At 36.1% G+C, this 12,552-nt stretch overlaps 2 long non-coding RNA genes across 2 annotated transcripts; one reads left to right on the top strand and one right to left on the bottom strand.

The window, feature by feature from the left end:
• Positions 1-296: 296 nt before the first annotated feature.
• LOC131524651 (uncharacterized) lies at positions 297-7,053 on the bottom strand. Its single transcript, XR_009267046.1, has 2 exons — positions 6,489-7,053; positions 297-6,337 (listed from the first exon to the last, which is right to left on the bottom strand). It is a non-coding gene; the product is annotated as an uncharacterized LOC131524651 (long non-coding RNA).
• Positions 7,054-7,306: 253 nt separating this feature from the next.
• On the top strand, positions 7,307-12,307 carry LOC131524646 (uncharacterized). The gene is made up of 3 exons (XR_009267041.1): positions 7,307-7,827; positions 8,038-8,183; positions 12,018-12,307. It is a non-coding gene; the product is annotated as an uncharacterized LOC131524646 (long non-coding RNA).
• Positions 12,308-12,552: the final 245 nt, after the last annotated feature.

Here is a 12,552-nt window from a genome sequence, read left to right as displayed (position 1 = left end):
GTTTTTGGGGTTTTTACTTTATTTTTTGTCCCCATTTCAGCCTGAAGATATGCTAAGGTAAGCATCACAATTACTGTTGCTCATACCTTGGGTTAAGGATTAACCTCAAGTATTAAACTTTGGTTGCACATTGGGAGTAATTGATACTTCGGTTGGGGTTTTTGTCTGGTGGATTATAAATCAGATGGGAAAAAAACCCATAGAAGAAGGGACATATACAAGCACAAAAATGAGTTATGTTTTTGTCTTGTTCTGTCTTACTGGAATGAAACCTTAACCCATTTTAGAGTTGTTGGTTTTTATTTTTTTTTTTTTTATACCTAAAGCAAACTTTAAAAGCTTATATAGGTTTTTAAATTGCTGTTTTATAGTATTTTATCTTGTTACTTACCTAGAAGAAAAAAAAGCCAAGGAAACCATTTTATAATTTCTAGACTCGGCTGCTAATTTTGGATAAGTTGATAATCACATTTTGGTATTGCCTTTCCCACAATGAATTTTGCATCTGCAATCTTATTAAATAAAGTTTCTTTATTGGCATCAATGGTTCTATGAAGAACCTTGAACATCCATGGAACCTTCAAACGCAGAAAAGGTTCTTTAAATGGTCTTCAAAATGGTTCTTTTAGGAACTGTTAACCAACAATGGTTCTTCTATGGCATGACAGCAGAAACACTTTTTTGGAACCCTTATTTTTAAGAGTGTCGAGTGCCTGTAATCTTTTGAAATGCTTTCTGAATGGTAAATCATCAGTTTTACTTTATATGATGTCTTTCTAAGCAAAGAAATGAGCCCATTAATTTTAAGATTACATCTTGTCATTTCACGACTGAGTTAATCAAGGATTCATAGACTTGTGTGTTTTCTGTGATCCAATTTAAACTTGAATAAGATCCAAGGTTCACTTTAACAATCGCAAATTGTCCAAAGTGTGTGAAGCTGCTGTTAGGGATTTGGAACTTTTGCTTTACATGTAACAGTATAATACTTTTCTTCGCCTTTCGTATGTGTGTCTCTAACGTGCTTTTCTCCAGCATCAGTGTGAAAGGAGGAATGTCTGGACTCTGGGCATGCACAGTCCTCTCTCACATCCTGGTTGCCATGAGACATACCTGAGGCTTTGAAAGAGTACTGGTAATATGTGTGGGCTTTGACGTTGCTGACAGTTCCTTCTTACTTTCTGGACTTGCTTCTACTCATGCCTGGCTTACTTTGTCCATCTCATAGAAGTGCTCTTCTTACTCCAGGTGCACGAAGTTAAGATTCACAGCAATGCAGGAGGCATTGGATGGTAGGTTGGCTGTTTTAGACCAGTTTTGTATTTTTTATTTTTTTTTAGTATATAATGTGCACAGCCATTTAATTAGGTTGGACTTGGTTAGGTAGGTGCTTTAAAGTTTTCTTGCCACCCAATATGTTGCTTTCCCTGTTTTATTAGTAATACTTGCTGTAAAATAAAAAAAAACCTTACATTTTCATGAATGCATTGGATGAGCGCTTTTATCCAAGTCATTTTGCATTGCATTCAGCCTCATGACCTTAGATGTTACTGTATGAATTACATGAGCGCATTAGAAGGTGCTTCAGATGCTGTTTACAATATACTTTCAAGTGCCACAAACCAGTTCGCTTATGACTGGATTACTGAGGAAGTCATAAACAGTCTTTTGGGAACTTATTAGGAAATTATGGGTTCCTTTTTGTAAGTTCTACAGAAACCAGCTCTGTTTGAAAGCATGCCTGTATGTCCTTCTACTCTTAAAAAATAAAGTTTCCAAAAGGTGGTTTTTGTGCAGTGTAACAGAAAAATCATTTTGGGTTCACCAAAGAACCCTTCAGTGAACAGTTCTTAAAGGAACCATCTGAAGAAACTTTTTCCACTATAAAAAAAAACACCTGAATGGTCCTTCAAGTTGTTTTTATGTTTATAGTGTTTTTTTCTTTTCCTTTATGATCTCAACACTCTGAGAACTTCACTTTTTAAAGGGCACCTAGGGATTTTCCAAAGGTTTCCATCAGTATGGCATTCTGAACACCCTCAAATCATCCAACAAAGTTGTTTTTATTTTTATAGTATTTCTTCCTTCCCTTTATGATTCTAATCGTTTAAAAATGAAAACTTTTTAAAAGAAATGATGCTTAGAGGCTCTCCAAATATTTCTGCCAAGTTGAAATCTGAAGACTTTCTATCGTCCCTAAAGTTATCTTTTCATTTTTATGATGTTTCTTCCATCCCTTTATGATCATCGATAGATTGAGAACTTCCAGGGGTTCTTCAAAGGGTTCAGTCACTTTTTAAAAAGTGCCTAGTTTCTTCATTTCTTTTATGGTCATTGATAACCTTAGATGTTCTTCAAATGGTTTGATCAGTGTGATGTTTTGAAGACCCTCGAATGGTCCTTCAAGTTGTTTTCCTATTTATAGTGTTTCTTCTTTTCCTTTATGATCTCAACACCTTGAGAACTTAGAATTTTTAAGGGCCACTTAGAGATTCTTCAATACTTGCACAGTTCTGAAATATGAACGTCTGTAGACATCTGTGTGAATATACTGTATTCTGTACCCATTATATACTTTTAGTCTCCTGCTGTGGAGAAGTTTTGTCGTTCCTCTTGAGGTTCTTTTCTCCGTAGCTAGACTGCATTGCATCAGGATCATGGCTTATTCACATCATGTCCTACTGCTTCTCCTCAGGTGTTCTCCCTATTGCTGTAATGCATAATGCATGTTCTCCTCATATGAACTCTAGGCCTCATGTCCCAAGGCAACCTCTTCCTTCTCCAGTGCACTTTGATTGACAGCTGTTACTGACCGAAACCATGGAGACCGTGAGTGTTTGGAATGTCTGCTGACTGCAGAAGACCTTGTGAACATGCAAAGGCTTTTCTCGTGAGAGGGAATATTTTAACATAAGCGGCAGGGCTTTTGAAGTCCACTTTGATAGAGCATGTTTGAGTTTTAAAGCTCTCCATTCCAGCTCAGAATGCATTAGGTGGCTTTTATAGGTGACGTCTGAGCTCAGTGTTTACTGAGTCTTGTAAATTTACTGCCATGATGTGTGAAACTTTATGCTTTGGCACTGAACATTGAATATCATATTTGATACCAGCATTGAAGATTTTTGCGTTTCCACCAATCCAAAATAAATAACACAAGGTCGTAAAGCAGATTTGTATAAATTAAGTGAAGTTCTAAGTAAATTTTAGCAACTTTATTTTTTGAATAAGTAAATAATAATAATAATAATAATAATAATAATAAAAATAGTAATACATTTTCAAGGCAATATTTTTGTACCAAAGGTCTTTAACGGTTGTTTTAAATAAGTTAACTTCAACCTAAACTGAAGTTCATGAAAAGTTTCATTGTCTCTCCCGCAAAAAATAAATAATACATTATACTGATAATAATAAATAATATGCACAGATGATAATCAAATTGATTGTTTTATTGGCTTTGCAAGCATCATAAAGTGTGTACATTTACTTTTATTATTGGATTTTTCTTTTTTGTTTTCATAGAAGTCAAATTTATTAGTAATATATTTTGAATAAGGCAATAATTTTGTACAATTTACCTAGGGTCTTTAGTATATGGTCGTCAGCAGTTATTGTTTGACCTCAAACTGACTTTAGTGAGAAAAAACATGCATTAAAAGTTAACACAAGCAATAATCAGAAATGATTATTTTAGTGGCTTTGCAAGAATTTCATACAGTGCTATACTCATTTTTATTCAAATCCATTCAAAATGAGTTAACTTAAACCGAAGCAGAAATTCAGCTAAATGTTTCATTTTTATTATAATGGGATTTGTTTTTGGTGGCCACTCTTTTCATTACTCCTTGGTTTTCAACAGGACTTGGTTCTCAGTTGGACTGCATTCCAGGTAAACTCCAACACAAAGTATTTCAACTTTCTGCCTATGTCACTAGAAATTCCTGTTTTCTTTCACACAGAGCTGCAGGTAATGAACACATCACTGTCTAAGCGTCTAAATATCTAGCGACGTGTCGTGCTGACTCGCGTTTATGTGGACGGGGAGTTTGAAGGATGTTCTCCACTTCCTACATATTAATTAATATGCAAATCAGTGGCGTTTTGCTCAAGGCAATCAAGTAGATGCCTCACTGGCCTTTTTTTTTTTTTTTTTCTTCTTTCTTTTATGTCTTTTTGATGTCACACCCAATGAGTTTCAACAGGGCAATTAGGAGTTTTAACGCCTCACTAATATGAAAGATCATGTTCGTGCTCTTGCTCCCGTATAAGTGCTCACATGCCCTCCTGTTGAATTATATAAGAAGCACTCGTTTTTCCAGCAGGCTTCCTTGTCACTCATCCGGCGCTTTTCCTGATGAAGGCCCTCGAGCGATTGCTCACTTCAGTGTGTCGGTAGCTGTCAGCACTTCTTTTCTGCCTCTCGATTCGGTCTTGTCATCAAATGTGCACTTGGGATATCGCCTGCCATCTTCAGCCAACATGTAGATGAGTTGTTGACTCCTTTTACTTTCTTTTTATAATTTTGTTTAATATCAGACCTTTCCCAGTCCACAGAAATCACGGCCCGAGGCATATACTTGCGCAACTTGCCAGGGAGAAGCATTTTCCGGGGGTTTTCTGTATGTTATCGACACACACACACAACTAGAAGTCGACGGTGAGTATTGTGGACCTGTAGCCTGAAGCCAGGATGCAAACGCTCTGATGTAGGCCGTTATCGTTTTTTTGTCATCGTTACGCTAAGGGGCCGTAACTCTGCGCTTGATATGCACCTCACAGCGTGAAGAAGGCAATGTGCGTTCGTTTCTCCGTGTGTGGGTACCTTTGCCCTGGAAGATAGTGAGAGGAATGACGGAAAGAATGGAATTTGAAGCAAACAAGACAAACAAACCGAGAGAACGCAACGGAACATGAAAAAGACTGGTTAATTGAAAATTGTGGGGTGCTTTATCTCTGTAGCTGTGGGCGGGATCCTTTTTGAAGTCTCACCTCCTTGGGGAATCGTCTAGTGTTCGGGATTAGACACGCGGCACGTCTCAGTGTGTCTCTGTTGTGTGTGTGTGTGCAGTCCCAATCCTGTTGGCGCTCTGGCCTGATAGATGCTATTTCCCATAATCCCTCAGTAGCTCTTGAGTATACGGCATCAGCGTTTGATTTTCTTCAGTTTGGAGTGTTTTGTTTGCTTGTTATATGCATGTCCTAATTTCATTGTATAACATCAATCTGATACTCATCAAGAGCCAGTGCATCTCTCAGCTCTAGGTCAGTGCTTCAGGATGCAGATTTTACATTGGCTATCCAATACAATGGTAAACGATGTCAATTTATATAACTTGAAATGTTAAAAACATATACATAGAAATATGAATATTCTTCTTGAACAGCATTGTAAAGTGTTACCAATAAACAGCATTTCTATGTCAATTAATATTCATATAATTATTAATAAGCAAGTACACTTCGCAATTGGTGATTAATTGCATACAAAATATGAAAAGCTTAAGAATAACCTTACTGAATCAACATTTAAACAAAAAAACTTTAGTTAAATGACGCAAGACTTTCACTTTGAAAACATGAAAACTATAGGCTACTGCACAAAAGATGTGGTCTGCATGGATTTGATTAGCTTCCACCAAATGGATGAATATTTAACACACAAATACTGTTGATACTGTTGGTTGGACGCATGGCATTTTTCCTCTCTTAAAAATAAAGGTTCTTTATCGGCAACTTTGGTTTAATGTAAATTCTTTAACATTTATAGATCCTTTCCATTCCACAAAAGATTCTTCATAGTGGAAAAGGATTCTTTTTAGATTATTCAAACGTACTTTAAACTAAGAAAAATAGTTTTTTTTAAGAACTGATCACTGAAAGGTTCTTTTTGAAAACCAAAAAATAGTACCTAATGGCATTTGGGTATCCACAAACCATTAAATGTTTAGTTGCAGTTTATTATTTTAGCATTACTTTCTCTGCTGTTTTTCCCCTCTCCTGTCTCATTAGTTCTAGGTTCTAGGGTTTCGGTTTGAAGGGAAGTCAAAATTGCTCTCTGGAGTCTTCCCATCATTTCTACCTGTATTAGAATTGAGTTTGTTTGTCTCCTCCACTCACTGGATCACTCTACGCCTGCTGCTCCCTCCTACTTCCTCTCAGCTGTGTCGTTTTCTTCCTCCTCTTCTCGTTTACTGAACTACCTGCTGATTCTCCTCTTCCTGGAGAGAGAAGATGCAATGAGGAAGATGAGAACCGAGAGACGCTGACGGAGGGGATGAATGAGACTGTCGAGGTGATGGCGAGGAGGAGGCGTCAAACAGAAGTGTCAACATTAGAGCTGTGAGAAGGAGCAGAAAAGTTTGGAAATTAGACAGAGGAAAGGTTTGGACTGTGCTCGAGAGAGTTTACTCAGGTTTTATTTTTAACACCATCAGCAGGTGATTTTTACTGTTTTACGGTGTGATATTGTTAGCAGAGTTCTCTCTTACCCCTCCTACAGTGCCTCTAGAGTCATTTTGCCCATTATCAGCTGGAAAAATTAACAAATTATTTCCGCATTCAACATGTCGCTGTAATCTCTCGACGGCGGTGGCGTGTTCAGACGGGAGGGGGCAGTGTGGAGCTGCGCATCGCATCCCGCTCTTGTTTACATTCTCAAACCTTTGTGATGTTTGAGTGAATTTCACTGCATTGCATTGAATGAAATGTTTACATAATGATTTTGAATGTTTAAGCATCACGATAACTTTTCAATAAAATGCAATAAAAAAAAAAAAAAAAGTTGTAGAATTGCAAATGAGATTTCTTTAATATAGGCCTAGCACTTGTTTATTCTGAGATTAAAGAGATCTGCAACAGGGTTTTATTCAAGTCTGTTTCAGTATAAAAAAATATCTTAGTCATCTCACATCACACTTTCAGAAGAGATCTCAGACTTGCAAAGACACACATTTCAGCAGCAGTGTTCTTATAGTATTAGTTTTTAATATATAATATATCGATATATATCTGACTTCATAGATAGATAGATCATTTTGAATTAGCTTTTTTATATTACCCGTTTTAAAATATTATTGATACATTTTTTGCAAATATTTCGAATTAGATTAATGTTTTTATTTGCTGTTTTCTCTTTAATTTTTTTTTTCATAATGTCATTTTTGAAATATACCTATACAGTTTTTTTAAAAATTAATTTTATTAGTTTATATATATTAGTTATTTTAGTACTTTAACTAAACGAAGATGGGAAATAATATAATTATTTAAAAAATATATTTTTTAAATATGCAAAAGTTAACTTTTTTATGGTTTTAATTTTAGTTAATAACTCTGGTCTGCAGTCAAAAGTCAAAGATCTCACAGTTATCTGATATTATATGAATTAACTTTATAACTTCCTTGTTGTATGACAACAATTGTCTTATTTGCAGCAGTTTTTCTAATTAGTTCTAGAAGGAACATCAAAGATAGAGCTGATACCTAAACGAAACAGGAGAGTTTCATAATTTTCCTCTGGGAATATGAGAGAAAACCCAGAGGACAGTAACTTGTCAGTTCTCTTAGACTGTTATTTCAGTCGAACACTAATTGAATACTTGACTGAAACACCGCAGTATCATGTAATCTGTGATGCTCTCGTCCAGCTTCTCCTCTAAGGTCATTTATGGGGTTTCCAGTGACGTGTTGGCTGATGGATGCGGGTCAAAAGGTCAGCCAATTTACCCGTTGTCATGGCAGCACAGAGGTTTCAACCACAGCGCTGGATGACAGGCAGACACATGGGTTCACTGCAGACGCGGGAGGTCAGAGGTCAATCATATATGGGTAAGTGAAATGTTCTGCAGTGTCACATACTAAAACTATTTTATACTATTTAATTCTATAAAACTATTTAATATATATAAGCCATTTAAATAGTGTTTGGTCTGCTAATTGCAGGCTGTGAGCAGGAAGTCGACATCATGTCATCTGAAAAGCACTGTGTGTTTGTTTTTTTTTCTTTGTTTCTCTGAACATTTGTTTTCTGTGTGTCAGTGTCTGACAGCAGCTTCATCTTTCAGTTTTTCTCTCATATTGATGGAACAAAGTCGTTTGCTGTTGGTTAAATCACTTTTATCGTCGAGACACCGTTAGCTCGGTGGATTGTGGGGAGAAGAACAGGTAGAGCAGATGCGATGACGGTGAGAATAAAAATGTTTTTTTGGGCTTGTCTTTCGCCTGTGGTTCTCAAGGCCTCTCTCTCTCTCTCTCTCTCTCTCGATGTTGATGGCACTTTCAGAAGTCTAGTTAAAGCAAGAATAAGACATGAATTTATGTTTTATAAATTAGTGAATAATATTCAAGGCTTTAAAGATGTATGGAGTTATGATGATGTTTTGTGCACTGTTATAGACGATGATTTATTCTTCTCAAGTTGTATTGAATAATATATTTGGTGTTTTGTGTGGATTTTAATTAAGATCCATTGCATGGATTGTTGTTAAAATTGTTAAATAAAGTAGTCTTAAAATTCATGGGGTCATGGGGTAATGTCCCGAAAAGTCACCACCTCCTTGTAATACCTATGTCATACCCTTGTCATTATACAAATTGATGTCCTCATTTGTCACAAAAATGCACGCGCACACACACACACACACACATACAGTGTGTATTATTTTCTTTAAAAAATAAAATCCCATGACCTGAAATCTGCAAAAAATTACAAAAATATGACTCTGACTGTGCATTCAGTTACTTAAATGCATATTAAAACAAGATCCATAGACAAAGTTCACACTAAATATTTGTAAATTAAATGTGATTCAGTATTTTAGATGTGTAGATGAAAAAAATTACTGGACCACTGTGTTCATCATCTTCCATTGTTGACATCTTTATTATGATGGGAGGTTTTTTTTCGCTACTAAAGTAGTCCATTCTTATATATATATCTCTATCTACCATGGAAAAGTTTAAAGTTTAGGGTCAGTAAGATTTTTAATGTTTTTGAAAGAAGTCACTTATGCTCACCAAGGTTGTGTTTATTTGATCAAAAGTACAGTAAACTTCACATTTCCAGTGATGATGTCTTTCTTGATTATAATGGAAGTTTTGTTTTGCTAGACTTAAGAATACACTACATGACTTTTGCCTCGATTTTCCCCCAATTTACAGTGTGACTACGTCGATGTTAGTTGCCGAAAGTCAGAGCCAGTCTGCAGATCTGAGTTGACAGATTTCATAGAAAATCGTGTAGTACGTGACGACTTAGCTTTTTTTTTAGCTTAGACTATGATTTCATCCAGTCAGAGGATTTTCAGCCGAATTTAGAACACATATCCACTTCATTCTTCAACGTGGAAGTAAAGACTCTTGCACACTGAGTCCGAAATTTTCGTATGCGTTTTCTTTCCTTCGTATTCGTCATCCTTTCCTATCAAAATGCTTGCTACGGATGCGAAGACGCAGAAAATCGAACCTGCTCCGAATTCTTTTGTGACGGACGAAAGCTTCTGAGGCAGTGTGTAAACGTGATTGACACAACGTGAAGTGGTATTATTTTTTAACGTGCGACAATTTCAGACGAGAATTTCAGACTCGGTGTGCAAAGACTTCCAGTTCATTAGCCGCTATAGGAAAATAACAGTAAAGGGTAAAACTGTTTGCACTACAAACCAGTGTGTTTGCAATTAAGTTAACACATTAAAATAATATGGTAAGACACACCAATTTGCAATATCAAGCAGCAAAAGGAGTGGTTTTGTACAGATAAAAATATCTGGAAGCGAATGAGCCCGGAAGCGAGACCCATGAAATTTACAAATGGCCGCGCCCAATTTAATGGGAAGAATAAGGAGGATTGTTTTCATTTGTCTCCTAGCAACAAGGTGTAAGTTTAAAGTTTTTGAAGTCTTGTAGTGTGTGATTTAGTGTATGATGGCCAGTTTTCCTTTGTGACTGTTTGCAAAGACGGTAAGTGAATGATTTGTTCAGATTTTAAAAGACGTGTATTCCAGCCTTTAGTAATTATTATTATTATTTTATTTTATTTTTTTGTTGTTTCGAATGTCACTGCAATGACGTTCCTTGCAGTCATAACGGCCTCTCATCTCTCATCTCTCATTCCGCCCGTGTCCCGCGGTCCTCCTGTGCCCTATGGCCCTCTCGTCTCGCTCGGCCTCATTTTCTGGAAGATATAACCAGCAGGGGGTGTTTGAAGAGGCTTCATCTATTTCACCAGTGTTATTTGGCATCTTAACATAATGTGCTTGTCTCTGTCCAAGACTCATCAAAGAGAAAATCAAAACCGCTCGCTTTTATCTCTGTCCGGGTGTCTCAGAAAAACACGGAACAGTTTGAATTTATGTAAATGAAAGTCTGTCTGTCTGTCTGCGTGTATGTCTGTGCGTCTGTGTCGAACGCTTGCGCTCATCTCAAACCAATTCGCCGGGGCGCTGAAAAAGAATCTGGGAATGATAAAAGCTTCATTAGTAGCTGCTCTTGTTTTATCAAAGCTGGCTGTGTGTTTGTGTGTTCACTTCCTCCCTGTGATGCTGAAATGCATGTTGCCTTCCTCCAAAGGAAACAATACATATTGTACGGCGTAATGAACTCCGGTTCAACTCCACGAATGCACACAAACACGCACGCTGGCTTTAATAATGCAAGTTATCTCAGACTACACAGTCGTTTCAGGAGGCAAAAGCATTTTTGGCTCAGTGATTTGGGGTTTTGGGGCCTTTTGTCAATGACTACATAGACTGAAGGAAATCGTACACTCTAAATACAACCCAGCGCTGGGTAAAATATGGACGAACCCAACGATTGTGTTGTTTAGACCCAGCGGTTAGGTTACTGCCCAGAAGGTTGGGTTAAACATTTAAACACCCAACTGTTGGTTGAAAACAACCCAGCATGTGTTCTGTCCAATATTTACCCAGCACTGGGTTGTATTTAACCTAGCATTTTTTAGAGTGTACTACTCTGATTGACCAGCTGTGACATTCTGCAACTTGGTTGGCATGTGCTCTTTCTTCTGTGCATAATAAAATAAAATAAAACTCAAATTGATATTTATATTTGTTTTTGTTCTATTTGTTTAATTTTTTTTTTTATGTTTTAGTTTATTTTTGGTGTTGTTTTTTTTTTTTTTCATTCTTTGCTTTACTTATGTTATTTGTTTCATTTTTTTAATGTATTTATTTTGTTGTTTATTTTTATTTAGTGTTTTATTTTTTATTTGCTTACATTATATGTCTTTATATTATGTATTATGTTTTGTTGTTTTTTATTGTTATATTTTTATTATTATATTTTTTGTTTTTCTTATATCTTCTTATGTTTTGTTTATTTATTTTATTATTGTTTTATGTATTTTATTTTCATTATTTTAAGTATTTTTTTTTTTTTAATTTATTCACAAATTTCGTTGTTTTTCTATATATTTGTATATATATATATATATAGAGAGAGAGAGAGAGAGAGATTTTTTATTATTGTTATTTTGTTTTGTTTTGCAAGTAGTTGTGCATTTTATAAGCAGACTTGCATCATGATGCCAGGTTTTGCACTGGTAAGCACCACTCACATTTTCTTCATAAATCAAATTTTAACAGCATTATATTTTTCATAGATTAATGAACCGTGTATATCCTGCATGTTATAGTATTTTGAAAGCCGTAGAAAGATTGCACCAGGGTTCAGTCTGTCCTGCAATTGAAAACTTCACCGAACACTGAGGGGACAATTAGAGGGTGATAAAGTGGAGACGAAGAAGCATGCAAAACATAGTGTGTGTGTGTGTGTGTGCATCTGAAAGAGAAGGATGCACTGCAGTGTGAACGGAGCATAACTAACAAGCTATTTGAAACATTCCTCCTGTCTGGATTATCCTGATGCTCAAATTAAATTATGTTTACTGGAGCGTCCCAGGCGTGGACGGCGGCGCAGTGAATCTGCATAAGAGAGAAGCCTCTTTTGACTGTTCCTCTCCTCATCAATATTCAAACTCACTGGCTTTTTCTCTCACACAGACACGGCTACGACAGTGATGCCCGCGGCCAAGCGCACGTCAGGACTGTGGCTGCACGCCGTAGTGATTTTTTTTTTTTTACACAAACACGCACACATTTTTTCATTGCTCTTCAAGTGTTCATTGACTCTACTGTAAATCAGATTTGCAATTTGCAAATGCTTGCAAAAAACCACACTGCCCATCTGTATTTCTAGCTTTTCTAAGTTTCATAACCAAATTTCACACCCATGAGGGCATGAAAATCACAAAAGCAATGCTCAAAGACCCATGTCTTAACTATTAAAGGAGTAGTTCAACCAAAAATGAGAATTATGTCATTATTTTCTTCCTTTCATTGCAACCATGTAAATTGCATTTTTCTGTATTTTTTAATATAATGAAAATAAAAAAGCATCATAAAGGACCATGAAAGGAGGCCATACTGTCATTCAAAAGTTTGAGGTCAATAAGATGTTTACTGCCTTTTATGCTCATCAAAGCTGCATTTATTTGATCAAAAATACAGTAAAAACTGTAAAATTGTGAAATATAAT

This window comes from Onychostoma macrolepis, chromosome 18 (genome assembly GCF_012432095.1).
Source record: "Onychostoma macrolepis isolate SWU-2019 chromosome 18, ASM1243209v1, whole genome shotgun sequence".
Lineage (NCBI taxonomy): Eukaryota > Metazoa > Chordata > Actinopteri > Cypriniformes > Cyprinidae > Onychostoma > Onychostoma macrolepis.
This window is presented reverse-complemented; position numbering and strand designations above follow the sequence as displayed.